This window comes from Bubalus kerabau, chromosome 4 (genome assembly GCF_029407905.1).
Source record: "Bubalus kerabau isolate K-KA32 ecotype Philippines breed swamp buffalo chromosome 4, PCC_UOA_SB_1v2, whole genome shotgun sequence".
NCBI classification, from domain to species: Eukaryota; Metazoa; Chordata; class Mammalia; order Artiodactyla; family Bovidae; genus Bubalus; species Bubalus kerabau.
Genome location: NC_073627.1, coordinates 6,445,552 through 6,460,765, shown reverse-complemented (window position 1 = coordinate 6,460,765; position 15,214 = coordinate 6,445,552). Strand labels below are relative to the sequence as shown.

The 15,214-nt window shown below is 41.9% G+C and overlaps 1 protein-coding gene across 1 annotated transcript in view; it reads right to left on the bottom strand.

The window, feature by feature from the left end:
- Positions 1–15,214, bottom strand: part of RPL38 (ribosomal protein L38) — a 245,815-nt gene that overhangs the window by 205,306 nt on the left and 25,295 nt on the right. The window lies entirely within an intron of this gene.

The window sequence follows — 15,214 nt, the reverse complement described above, 5'->3', positions numbered from 1 at the left end:
ATTAGCAAAGATGTATACGTAGTATATTTTGGATGTAGTGTTGGCACGTAGTGAGTCTTCTGTGAAAAGCCCCCACTCAGTCAGTCCTGGTCCCTGTCCTCAGCCAAGGTCACCTGAGAGCTAACCAATTCTTGTAGCCTTGTCCTCTGCTGTCTCCCCAGAGCCAGCACTCAAATATACTTTCAATGAATGAATGAATCAGGGTGATAACTTTCTGTGGATGCACACAGCCTGATATGCCTGAGTGGGCAGCTAGGGAGTCCATCATGATTCAGGCCTGCCTCTTGGCACTCACTGGCAAACAGTGGATTTTTAGTTCTAAACACTAAACAGCAGTCTCTTTCATGAGGGAAGAAGACTCATCATTAGAGAGAAATCCCCCAGGAGTCTTGTGGCAAGAACACTTTGTAGAGACAGCCCCACACAGATAGCAACTTGACTCTTGCGAAGACAGACGGAGGGCTCTCCAAAAGCCTGTGGACTGTTCCTTCCTGCGATGACATTGTTCTTGAGAGCTGAGTAATTGGAGCCTCAGGGCCACCTCATGCGTTGTGGATGAGGCAAGCTGCTGGTATAAGAAACAGAACATTGCAATCAGCTAGCACAAACCGAGAAGTCAGTAACTGCGGGACATCCTGGGAAGGAGATGCTCACGGTGGACCCAACACTGTGGAAGGACTTTTCCCAAAAGACACTAAAGCGACCCAACATGATTGCCTTTTATGGAAGATATATTTGAAAGCAGTGAAAAGCCCCAGGAAAGCTGGAAGCTTTTGTCCGGTTTTGGGAGCCATGCAGCCAGGTTTGCAAGAATTGCATTTCAGGAAGGATAAAGAGCAGCAGCTTTAATGCTCTAGACTAAGAAGGTGACATTGGAAACTATGATGTCATAGTTTTCCTCTCATCCGGATACTAGGTCATTCAAAGAGACTTATTCATCAGATGATTCCCCCAAACTGGAGAACATCATTGAAATGTTCAGAAATCATAGAAAGCAGAATTTCCATGAAACCATAGGAAACTGAAGCGTGTGCTCAGTTTCTCAGTTGTGTCCGACTCTTTGTGACCCCGTAGACTGTAGCCGGCCAGGCTCCACTGTCCATGGGATTTCCCAGGCAGAATACTGGAGTTGGTTGCCACTTTCTGTTCCAGGGGATCTTCCCAACCCAGGGATCAAAATCCTGTCTCTTGCAGGGGCATTGGCAGGTAGATTCTTTACCACTGCACCACCTGGGAAGCCCTAGGAAACTGAAGTAGCCCTCAGAAATTCTAAATTGAAGATGCCATGCTCGGAGTCTTTCTACATGATTTACAAACATTTAGAGAACCATTATCCGTGATAAGCTGTGGATAAATTTGGGAAAGTTCTCACTGCTGGTAGGACTTTAACCTTCAACTGGATTTCATGTGGCTGGTTGTAGAGACTCTGGGGATGCTATAAATAGAGATGAAGGAAGGGGATGGGAAATCGAATTCTTGAGAGTCTCTGTCATCTGTATTATAGGAGGCACTTTTCATGCGTTATCATTCAACTCTCATAACAACCCTACAAGGATGATATTATTATTCCAACTTTACCAGATGATAAGGAGAAGGAAATGGCAATCCACTCCAGTATTCTTGCCTGGAAAATTCTGTGGACAGAGGAGCCTGGCGGGCTACAGTCCATGGGGTCACAAAGAGTCAAACACGACTGAGTGTGACTGAGCACACACACACAGATGAGAGAAAGGTGTGGCTTAGGGAGGTTAAAAAAACTTCCCAAGGCCACACAGCTAAAAGATGGTAGGACCGGACTCCACATTCATGCTTTCCCAGTAGGTTATGTGATTTCTCTACAACCACATGTGTGTCTACTGCCAAATTAGCGCTGTGCTGTTAGATTTCTGTATGAATGTAACCTACTGGTATGTGTAGGTGGTTGAAGGAGAATTCTTTTTTAGTGGATGATGATAGTGATGCTGTTAGATGTTCAAGCTCTATCTTTTTTTTTTTTCCTGAGAGGAAAAAAATAAACTTTAGTTTTTAAAAGGATTGAAAGAAAGTTAGGTCTACATAAGATTGTGCTGGTTTCTTCTTAGATAGTCTACATTCCTTGGAGAACGTTAGTAACTGTAACCCAGGAGTACTTATCTCTTTGGATTCTGGTGGTTAACAACAGGAGGCTAGCCTTTGAGTTTCCTCCCTGGGACAGAGAACAAATGGAAGCTTTCCCCCCTAAAGCCATATGCCCCAAGGTCAAATCTTCAACAATGCAAATGGAGTGAACGTGACGCTGGGGTGGGGGGAATGAATGGTGGGAGCTCTGGCTTCTGGGAACCGTGTCATAACTTGGTAACATAACCCTTCCACATACAAGTTATGAAACCTAGAGGAAACATATGAAGAAGAAGAACAATTAAAAAGTAGAAATTGGGGAGGCTTCTCCCCTTGAAAAACTAACTGCATGGCTGACTTGTATAAGTTTGAGACTTTGAGAAGGGGGGCCTGTGGCTGGTGTATTAAACTAAGAATATGCAGATGATGGCCAAATGAGGAAGCGCAGGCCACCCACACAGGGTTGGTGGGGAGCTTCCTCAGTGTCTGAGCTCCCACTTTGCAGAAGTGAAAACCCCAGGGTCATTTTGATTGAAGGTGTGGTTTCACTGTACCCATGCAAAGGAAGGAAAGTCACAACATCTACTGCTTAAGGATCCCAGAGGGGCAGGGACACAGTGAGCTGGGGGAAGGGCAGTTCTGTCTCGGGGCATGAGTAAGCAGGAGACAGAGCAGGGCAGCAAGCATCAATTGCTTATAAGACGGTCAGGGCAAAGGTCACTAACTTTTTTCAGGCTCAACTCTTGAGTGGTTATTTTAAAAGGTCCCCCAGCAAAAGCAAAACAGGAACTTGAGGCAGAAATCCTAAGCTCGGGTCCTTATCTAAATGTCCAGACTCTGGGTGTGAACAGAGTTGTCATACTATAAAATGCCTAGGCAGCAGCTAAAAATAGCTGTTTTCTCATCATAGATTTTTTACCCAGAACTCCCAAATGTGCATACAGTGAAGTGGCAGAAAGCCATAGCTGCGCTGGCTTAATGTGTTGGAGAACAGAGTCCAGGGCTGGAAGAAAGTCAGAAAGTTTGGGGGAGTGGGAAATTCTTGAAGGAAGGGTGCTGTAGAGAAAGTGAGCCCCCAAATTTACATATAAGATCCACCTAAATTCTAGGCATATCTAAGGTGTATACAATCAAAGGGGACTCTATGTGCCCCAGGGGGCAAGAAGCAGCAGCTGGAAGCTGAAGGAGCTGAGTAGAGATTTCGGTTGCTGCTGTTCAAAGACAAGATAAACTTTGGAGTTTGAGTCCAGTCAGCTTAATTACCTGCTAGAATAAATTGACAGAGAAAAAAATGGGCTCCAGTGCCTCTACAATGTATCATTAAAACTTACCAGTATCCAATCAAAAATCGTGAGACAGGTGAAGAAAGAGGAAAATATTACTTATATTTAAGGGGGAAAAAAGCCATCAATAGAAACTGACCCCATGGTGATCCAGGTGTTGCAAGTACAGAGGGATTTAAAGCACCTATTATGAATTTATTCTAAGACTTAACGGAAAATATTTTCATTGTGAAAGATCGGAAATCTCAGTAAAGAAACATAAACTATAAAAAGAGCCAAGTGGAAAGTTGAGGGCAACTCTGTCCAATACAGCTTTTCGTAGTGATGAAAATAGTCTGTACCTGCACGGTCCAGCACTGAAGCCAGCAGTCAACTTGGCTGTTGAGCATAAGAAATGTGACCACTGTGAAGAAGGAATTGAATTTTAATTTTATTTAACTTTAATTAATTTTATTTAATTTTAATTTAAATGGACATTTACTGACTCCTGTACTGGGCTCTGCAGTTTTACCTCCAAAATATACATAACTGAAATGAAAGAATTCCTTGAATCATTTGGTAGTTGATCAGAGATGGAAGAAGAGCCAGTGGATTTGAAGACAGATCAATAGAAATTATTCAATGAGAAGAATAAAGAGGAAAAAAATGGTAGAAAAATGAGCAGAACCTCATAAACCTATGGGACGATATCAAGCTAAAAATACTGGTAATTAGAGTACCAGAAGGAGAGGAGACAGAAAGTTAGGCAGAAACGTATTTGCAGAATTATTAACTGAAATCTCCCCAAATTTTGTGAAAGGTATTAATTTGCAAATCCGATAAGGTCACGAGCTCTGAGCAGGATACAAATAAAGAGAAGTCTGCTGCGGTGCGTTATAATCAATCAATTGAAATCCGAAGATAAAGGGAAAAGCTTGAAAGCACTCAGGGAAAAACAGCACATTCTATTAAGAAATACTTTGATGGCTGACTTCTCATCAGAGCAAACAGAAGCCAGAAGACAGTAAAACAGTAACTTTAAAATTCAAAAACTCCAACATAGAATTCTATACCCAGTTAAATTAGCCCTCAAAAATAAAGATTAAGACATTTAAAAATAAAAACTGAGAGAATTTCCAGCAGACTTGTACTACAAGAAATGCTAAAGGTAATTTTATAGACTGAAATTAAATGGCTTCAGATGATAAATCAGCAGAAAGGAATAAAGGAATTAACTAATATAAGTATATAGTCTCATATATGTGTATAACCTTTTGTGTGTGTGCTCCGTCACTAGTCTTGTCTGACTCTCTTTGACCCCATGGACTGTAGCCCTCCAGGCACCACCTGGAAAGTGGTGTAGCCTTTTATATTTTATCTATTTCTTTAAAATACAGAGAAAAAAACACATATGACTATTTAAAGCAAAACTTATAAAGCTATATTGTCTGGACTTTCCTGGTGGTCCAGTGGATAAGACTCTGAGCTCCCAATGAAAGGGGGCCCAGGCTCAATCCCTGCCCAGGGAATGAGATCCCATATGTCAAAACTAAGACCCAGTGCAGCCAAATAAATAAATGTTTAAAAAATATATATTGTGAGTATTTTTAAACATGGAAGTAATATATGTGGCAAAAGTAACACAAAGGTAGACGAGCAATGAGACTATATAGTTTTAAAGTTTCTATAGTTTATGTGAAGTGCTAAAACATTAACTCTAAGTAGACTGGTGAGTTAATAGGTAAATATTATAGAAAGTGAAAAGTGAAAGTCACTCAGTCGTGTCTGACTCTTTGCGACCCCAAGGATTATACAGTCCATGGAATTCTCCAGGCCAGAACACTGGAGTGGGTAGCCTTTCCCTTCTCCAGGGTATCTTCCCAACCCAGGGATTGAACCCAGATCTCCCACATTGCAGGCAGATTCTTTACCAGCTGAGCCACAAGGGAATCCCAAATATTATAGATGGCAGCTCTAAAAAGCCAAAGTTGGAATCCAAATGGAATATTAAAACATATTAGCACAAAGGCAGGCATGAAAGGAGGATCAGAGGAAGAAAACAAATGAGAACATAGAAAGCAAATGGCAAGATGGCAGATTAAACTCAATCCTATCAATAACTTTATTACAAAATAAATGGACTAGACACTTCTTACAGTCCATCCTAAAGGAAAGCAGTCCTAAATATTCATTGGAAGGACTGATGCTGAAGCTGAACCTCCAATACTTTGGCCACCTGATGCGAAGAGCTGACTCATTGGAAAAGACCCTGATGCTGGGAAAGATTGAGGGCAGGAGGAGAAGGGGACGACAGAGGATGCAATGGTTGGATAGCACTACTAACTCAAAGGATGTGAATGTGTGCAAACTCCAGGAGACGATGAAGGACAGGGAAGCCTGGTGTGCTGCAGTTCTTGGGATCACAAGGAGTAGAACACAACTAACAACCACAAACGCTCGTTCTAAAAAGCAGAGATTGTCAAACTGAATAAAAGTAATAAGAACCACTATACACTTACAAGACATGGATTTTAAATACAAAGACATAAACGGGCTAAAAGTAAAAGGATGGAAAATGACACACCACACAAATACTAAATTATAAGAAAGCTGGAGTGTAGAAGTTCCCTGGTGGTCTAGTGGTTGGGACTCAATGTTTCCACTATAGAGGGTGTGGGTTCAATCCCTGGTTGGGGAACTAAGATCCCACATGCCATGCACTGCGGCCCCCCAAAAAAGCTGGGATAGCTATATTACTATTTGACAAATTAGACTTTAAGACAAAGGGATATCACCAGAGATGAGAGACATTTCGTAACGTTAAGAGAGCCCAAATATGAAGAAGACAGAACAATTTAAAATGTGTGTGAATCTAGTAACAGGGTTCCAAAGTCACACACCAAAAGCTTCCAGAACTAAAAGGAGAACTAGAGAAAGCCAGTCTCAGTTAGAGACTTTAACGCCCTTGCCTCACTACTTGTAGAATGGTTAATAAAAAATAAATCAGTAAGAAAATAAAATATTTGAAAGATGTTATCAATTATCTCAACCTAATGATATTTATACAGCTATACATGCAACAACTGTAGAATACACATTCTTTCCAAACGTACATAAAACAGTTGAAAGACATATGGTAGCCCACAGGACAACTCTCCATAATTTTAAAAGATTGGAATCTTGCAGAATATATTCTCTGACACAATGGAATTAAATTAGAAATCAAGAACAATGAATAAGAGTCTGCAGCTTTGGAAATTAAACAACATTTCTCAATAACCCATGAATTTCACACACACACACACACACACACACACACAAAGGAAATTAGAAAACATTTCAAGGTAAAAGATAATAAAAGTTTTATATATCAAAATGTGTGAAATGCAGCTAAATTGATTATAGAAAAATTTATAGCTTTAAGGAATTATATAGTATAAAGAAAGAAAAGTTTAAAATAAATATTCTAAATTTGTACATTAAAAAGCTAGAAAAAGACAAACAAATTAAATCCAAAGTAAGCATGAGGGATGCAATCAAAGGAGCAGAACTCATAGAAGTAGAAAATAAACAAAAAAATAGTCAAAAGTTGGTTATTTGAAAACATAAATAAAATTGTATACCTCTAAAAAGACTGATCAAGAAAAAAGAAGGGAAAATATAAATTGCTATGTTAGGAACACAAAAAGGACCATCACTATAGACTCTTCGACATGTATGGGATAATAAGGGGTACTGTAAGCAAATTTGTTCTCAAATATTTGACAAATTAGATGAAATGGACTAATTTCTTGAAAAACATGACTTAATGAAAACGGACTTCAGGTGAAATAGGACATCTGAATTTCCAAGAAATTAAATTTGTTATCAGGAAACTTCACACAAAGGAACTCCAGGCTCAGATGGTTTCACTGGCTAATTCTATCAAATACCAAGGCTAATTTTACTTACACTATTTTCCTTATGAAGAGAGGACATTGATAAATGTATTGTTTTTAATAGAGGGAGAAAGAAAATGTTCCAGCTCATTTCATGAGGCCAATATAACCCTGATACTGAAGTTTGACAAAGCTAATACAAGAAAAAAATATAGACCAATATTCCTCATGAACACAGATGTAAAAATCTGTAACAAAATATTAGCCAGTTGAATCTTGCAACAAATAAAAAGACTAATGCATCATAACCAAGTAGAATTTATTCCAGGAATGTAAGATTGGTTTAATATTCAAAAATTAATTAATGGAGCCAAAGGCACATGAAAAGATGCTCAACATCGCTAATCATCAGGCAAGCGCAAATCAAAACCACTGGGAGTTTTCCCCTCGTACCTACCAGAATGGCTATCATCAAAAAGAACCCAAAAGGGCTTCCCTGGTGGCTCGGCTGGGTAAAACAGCACAAAGAATGTTGGTGAGGATGTGGAGATGAGGGAGCCCTCCTCCATGGTTGGTGCAGCCACCATGGAGAACAGTATGGAGGTTCCTCAAAAAACCAAAACAGAACTACCATATGACCCGGTGATTCCACTCCTAGGTATATAACCAGAAAACACAAATTCAAAAAGATACATACACCCCAATGGTCATGGCGGCATTATTTATAATAGCCAAGATATGGAGGCAACCTAGGTGTCCATCAGTGGATGAATATATAAGGTAGACATAAACACACACACACACACACACACACACACACACAATTGTATTCTACTCAGCCATAAAAAATAATGAAATTTTGCCATTTGCAACAATACAGATGACCCTGAGGTTATTATGCTATGTGAGGTAAGTCGGACAAAGGCAACACTGTCTGCTATCACTGACATGTGGAACCTAAAAAATACTATTAAGTGTATTTAACATGGTTCCCCAGGTGGCTCAGAGGTAAAGAATTTGCCTGCCAGTGCAGGAGTCTCGGCCCCGGGTCGGGAAGATCCCCTGGAGGAGGAGACGGCAACCTCCTCCTCCAGGATTCTTGGCTGGAACATTCCATGGACAGAGGAGCCTGGAAGGCTATAGTCCAAGGGATCGCAAAGAATCGGACAAGAGAGACTAAGCACTCATGCAATATGGCTTCAGGCTACAAGGTCAGTATAATAAAGTCAATTGTATTTTTTTAATAGAATAGTAGAAACAATTAGAAAATTAAGTTTTAAAATTCCATTTATAATGTCCTTAAAAATATAAAGCATTTAGGAATTTTATTAGTCTGCTTGGGCTCCCATAACAAAATACCACAGGCTAGGCAGTTTGAACAACTGACATTCATTTTCTCATAGTCCTGGAGGCTGGAAGTCCCAGACCAGGGTGCCAGCAAGGTTGGGTTCTGGGAAAAGGTCTCTTTCTGACTTGCAGATGGCCACTTTTTCCATGTATACTCACATGGCATTTCCTTGGTGCGTGCATGCCACTGGGGCAGGGAGAGGAATCTATTCTTCATTAGGCCACTGATTCTATCAGAGTAGGACTCTAGTCTTTGGCTTCGTCTAACCTTGTAGTTGTTATTTAGTTGCTAAGTCATGTTCTACTCTTTTGTGACCCCATGTATTGTAGCCCACCACGCTTCTCTGTCCATGGGATTTCCCAGGCAAGACTACTGGAGTGGGTTGCCTTTTCCTTCTCCAGGGGATCTTCCCAACTCAGGTATCAAATCAACGTCTCCTGCACTGGCAAAGTGTGTTCTTTACCACTGAGCCACTAGGGAAGCCCTCATTTAACCTTAGTTTCCTCCTAAAAGCTCTCTTTCCAATAATAATCACATTGAGAGTTAGGGCTTCACTATATAAAGTTTGCAGAGGTGGTGGTGTTGGGAGGGGTACATGATTTAGTCCACAGCAGGACTAAATTTACCAAAACATCTGCAAGGCCTCTACATATAAACGTACAACATACTGCTGGGATAAACGTCGGATTCTGTAATTATAACATAGTTTCTGCCACGTGTGTTTGTAATTTCTATAACAATGATGATGTCTGTAGCAAATGAAAGGAGAGATATATCATGCTCAAGGGTTAGATGAGTCACTAGAATTAAGATGTAAATTCTCCCTAAATTAGAGTTTCAATACAATCTCAATCAAAATCCTTCTAGACTTTTTTACAAAGAGAAATTGCTAATATGCTTCTAAGATTCATATAAAAAAACAAAGGACCTAAAATATCCAGTAAATCTTGAAATAAGAACAAAGTCACTGAAAAACATGCACTTCCTAAATTCAAAACTCACTATAAAGTCATCAGAACAGTATTGTGTTGCCATAATAATAGACGAAGGTCAACGAAACAGAATAGTGAGGCCAGAAATAGACTTGCACTTCTATGAGCAATTGATTTTTGACAAGGGCACCAAAATATTTCGAGGAAGGATGGAAAATGTTTTGAACAAATGCTTTTGGAACAACTTGATATCCACACTGGGAAAAAAAGAATCTCAATCCCTACCTCACACAGTACACAGCAATTAGCAGGAGAGTAGTGATGGAACCAAATATAAAAACTAACATTAGATAGCTTTTAGAGAAAAAGTGAGGGTATCTTTGCAACCTAGAGTAGGTCAAGAGTTTTTAGACAGGACACAGAAAATAATCACCTTGGAAGAAAAAAATGACGGACTTCCCTGGTGGCATGGTGGATAAGAATATGCCTACCAACGTAGGGGACACAGGTGTGTGGAGTCTGCCCTGGTCTGGGCAGACTCCACACGCCTTGGAGCAGCTAAGCCCATGGACCACCGTCACTGAAGCCAGGGCACTGCAGTGAAGAGCAGGCCCCGCTTGCCACAAGTAGAGAAAGCCTGTGCAAACCAATAAAGACCCAGAGCAGCCAACAATGAATAAATTTTTTTAAAAAAAGAAACAGCCAACAATGAATACATTTTTTTAAAAAAAGAAAAACTGAGAAATTAGCCTTTCTCAAAATTAAAAATGCCTCCTCATCAAAAGATACCCTTAACAAAATTAAATGCAGGCCACCAACCGGGAGAAAGCATCCATGAAACATATGTCTGATTAAGGACTCAGATTTAGGATGTATCATAAACGTCTATAACTCAGTAACGAAAAGACGAGCACGGGATACAAAATGGTCAAAAGATTTTAAGAGACCCTTTACAAAGGAAGCCAATAAGCAGATGTAAAAGTGTTGAGCATTTTATTAGTCATCAGGTAAAGGTAAATTAAAACTTAAATGAGACACACAACACACCCCCTCAAATCCCCTTAGACAGGCTAACACAGAGAGACTGTCAACATCAAATATTGACGAGTATGTAGGTCAACCAAATGTCTCATGCATGGTTTGTGGGGATGTAAAGTGTTATTAAAAAGCTACTTTAGAGAAACTTTTGACAACTTTTTAGCCAGTTAATTGGTATACCTATCCTTTGCCCCCATAAGTCCGCTCCTAGCTGTTTATCTCAGAGAAATGAAAACATGTGTTCACAAAAAATTTTCACGTAATTGTTCACTGCAGTTCCATTAATAATGACAAAAACTAGGAAGGATACCACAGGAGGATGGAGGCACAGGAGCGAAATATCCACGCAACTGAAGACTACAGGGAAATAAAAGGAATGAGCTGGTCACACTTGTAATGACATAACAGAATCACACCAAAGTCATGCAGATAAAAAGAATTCAGACACCAGAGGGTGTACACTGCGTGGTCACACTTACATGAATTTCTAGAAAAGGTGAAACAAGTCTACAGTGAAAAAATCAGGATGATGGTTGCGTGATGGGAGTTGGGGGTATTAACTGGGAAGAGGCATTACAGATCGTTCTAGTAAGATGGACACGTTTTATTGGGTTGGCCAAAAAGTTCGTTCTAGTTTTTTGGACCCTGGTATGGAAAAACTTGAACAAACTTTTTGGCCAACCCAATATATTATAATAGGAAGGGGGGTTTGATGGGGTTCAGGACATACTAACCCAAAATATTGCACCTTGACATATTGAATATTTTAAGGTGGAAGGGAGACATTTTTATCCCCAGAGACTGGGAATTTGGGTCCAAGAAATCTGTACAAACAAACCTCTTTAAAATAACCCCTATCTCCTTAGTTGCTTCTTCAACAATTAGTACCCTAGCCCAAAACCCTTTGTCTTGTAAATGCTTCATAGATATATAGTCCTTTGTCTAAAAAGTATAAAATCTTCCTGCTCTGCTTACTTCCTTGGGTCTTGACTTCCTTGTGAAGGAGCCCACATACATGTGAAAATTCAATAAAATATATACACATTTCTCTTGTCAATTCATCTTTATCATCTTCATTTTCAGACCCAGCCAAAGACCCTAAGAAGATCGAAAATAACTTTTCTTCTTCTACAGGTTATACGAACATATTCTTTTGTCAAAATGTAGAGCAAAGTCTTGTGCATTTCAATGCATTATAATTTTTTTCTAAAAAACTAGACAAAATAAGAGGAGAGGCATTGAGTGGAAAGAGAAATAGATGAAATAAGAAAAACGAGATGTTGATAATTGTTGAAGGTGCATGATGGGTGCACAGCGGGATTTATTGCACTAGTCTATTTGTATATACTTGTCATTTCTTGTAATAAAAAGTGAAAGGAAAAAAAACATATCTGGCCTCATACAATTTGACTCAAGGTCTTGCAGGAAATGATCAGAGAAGTGTCTTCCCTGAATGAAGACACGGTGCTGCCAGCGCTGGTGTTCGCCTTGGCCTCTTGGCTGTCTGCTCCTGCAAGAACTGTTCTATCCAGAGGCATCTTGCCAAGAACTGTCTGAAAATGGCACGCCCCTGAGCTTTGCTGTCATGCGAGGAGTCAAGATTCGCCAGTGCTAGGGATGTGAGAGGCTCTGACAGTTTCCAGGCTCTTCTTGACAGTTTTGAAGTGATACTTCCTCAAGGTGACCTGGCTTTAGCCAAGTCGTATGTCTCCATCCTTGACCCCGAAGCAGCCGGGGCGGGAGCTGGCTGCTGGGTCTCGGCTGCAATGCTAAGACATGGGGCATTTTCTTTGCTCTGTAGTCCCTGCTCTCAAGAGCTCAGATGTGAGGCAATTAGGTTAGCAGCAGTTTCTTCCTTTTCTGAGACATGAGGTTATACTTTGTTTTTCTCAGTCGGATTCTTCTCTCGCACCATGTGCTGCAGATGTCAACTTCGGTTCACCAAGAGGCACTGTTGGGAGGTTATCTCACTCCCTCCCCGTAACAGAGGGACTCCCAAACAAACCATCTCAGGAGTCCCACGACTCCTGCAAAGGGATGGAGACAGTGCAGCTCAGCAAAGGGAATAAAACCTTTCCCGGCTATAGATTTCATTTGTGAAATTCAAATCTATGCAGAGTGACTGAGGATGAGGTTGCAATAAACCCCTTCAGGAGTGAGATGAGGATAGTAAGTCAACTAAACAAAGACAGACTTGGAGTACTGATGAGAAATGTTCCTTATAGAAGCCCACAAAATTGATCAAATACCAAGTCTTCAGGGATGCTGGGAGCCAGATGTGAGGGGTTATCTTCTTCCTTTCCATCCTGCCCCTCCCCACCACCAATTCCCACCACCAACTGGATTCAGTACGCTGAGCTTTCTTGTCTCTGCCTTAATTTGCATCAAGATGAAATTAAAACATTTCAATATATGCATTTCCCTTGGGGAAGGTGCTCAATTTTTTGTTAACTTGAAACATAGAGGGGGGGGAAAGCAACCACTTTAAAATATTTGTATAAATTAAGAGCAGAAAATTCACATCTCCAGTAACATCCAGGTCCCCGTCCCAGTAAATAACCACTGAAAACGATTTAGTACATTGACTTTCTGAGGCACCCCCCCCCACCCACTTGCACACTCTTTGGATCATCATGGGGCAAATAAAGAGAACTGCCCCCTGGGAAGAAAGTTGGTGTACAGTAAACCCTTCTGTAAGGCTCCCCTAAGCTTCACAGCAGATATTTTTTTAAACTTTGTATTTTGTATTGGAGTACAGCTGATTAATGGGGCTTCCCAGGTGGCTCAGAGGACAAAGAATCCAGAGGTACAGGAGACACGGGTTTGATCCCTAGGTTGGGAAGATCCCCTAAAGGAGGGCATGGCAACTCACTCCAGTATTCTTGCCTGGAGAATCCCACCAACAGAGGAGCCTGGAGGCCTCAGTCCATAGGGTTGCAGAGAGGCGGACGCAACTGAAGCGACTGAGAACACACGCGCAGAGCTGATTACCAATGTTGTGGCAGTTGCGGGTGGACAGCAAAGGGGCTCAGCCATACATATGCACCTATGCATTCTCCCCCAGACTCCTCTTCCATCAACCTGCCACATAACATGGAGCAGAGTTCCCTGTGCTGTACAGGAGGTCCTTGTTGCTTGTCCATTTTAAATAGAGCAGACATAATTTCCCAACTACTCCTTTCCTCTTACCTTCCCGCCCCAGCAACCGTAAGTCCGTTCTCTAAGTCCCCACAACGGTTATTTTAATCACAGGGTGCAGTGGCCTGGGTGGAGGGTAGCTGTATAATCAGTGGTTTATCTGTAGCTCCAAAGATGGTGAGTTTATCCTGCCTGAATCGAAAAGAGGATTCATACCCACAGCATCAGATCAGGAAGCAGGAGGAGGCTGGCAGGGTGAGCAGCCACCAAGCAGACAGCCCTTTATTGTGGCAAACTGCTCCTTAAGTTTCTGCGACAGAGCAATACAGACTCCCCAGCCACCACATTTTCTTGGGCCGTTCTAGAAGGCAAATTTGCTCCAGTCAGGAAGTATCGCTGGAAGGCTTCATCACAAACTCCACGCATAAGGTGACCCTGAAAAATATCAGATAAAAACTAACAGGCTGCTCTGGCTCGCACATAAACCGGAGGAAACTGGACAGATGTGGACGTGCGGCTGCCCAAACACACAGCCCCAAGGAACAGAGCGGCCACCAGGACTGGGTTGGGAGGATAGAGCCAGGGGCGAACTGCTAGATATTCGCCTCTCTGGATGAGCCACTGGGGCCCCCAGAGAACCTTGCTCCATTGCTACATACATCTTGAACTCCTGGCTAGAGGCTTGGCAGAGTTCAGGGAATTCTGAGCTTAGCAGTTAGATGGAACTTTGGAAGTTCCCTAGGAAAAAGGCCTGGGAAGGTCAGAGGACTTGTCTGAGGTTACAGAGCCAGCCAGTGGCTGAACTGTCCTTGAACCCAGGTCTCTTGTCCTCCAGCCCAACATCTGTGCTGAACCCAGTAGGCTTAAGAAGCTCGAGAGGAAGAGGACAGAGGAGCTGGATGAGGCCAGGCAACTGTGCATTCTAGGAATGCCCCCTTTGGAGATGAAATCTGACTTCCAGCAGAACTCTGAGGAACCTTCTCGTTGCAGGGGAACAGTCCCTGTGCATTTTAACCTTCTGCTCCCAGAGGCAGCCAGCCATGTGTCAGAAAGTCTCTGCAGCCCAAGACCTGTAGGGGGCACTGTTGGTTCTGTGGATGCTTTGGTGGGTAGAGGTGTGGAGCTGCAAAGGCCCTGGCCAGTGGCAGCCAGGCAACTGAGTGGCCTGTTGGAGGGACTTGTCTTCTAACTGCAAAGCGCGGTTTCTTCTTAGCCTTCATCTTTGCCATCATCAAGGTGGCTTAGTCACTAAGTGGTGTCCGACTCTTGCGATCCCATGGACTAGAGCCCGCCAGGCTCCTCTGTCCATGGGATTTCTCAGGCCAGAATACTGGAGTGGGTTGCCATTTCCTTCTCCAGGGGATCTTCCTGACCCAGGGATAGAACCCATGTCTCCTGCATTGGAGGCGGAGTCTTTACCCACTGAGTCACCAATTGTTATTAAGCATCTGCTACGTGCAGGACATGATGCCAAGCATTTTACATGGTTCCTGTGGTTTGGTCCTCATGGTGGCCTGTGAG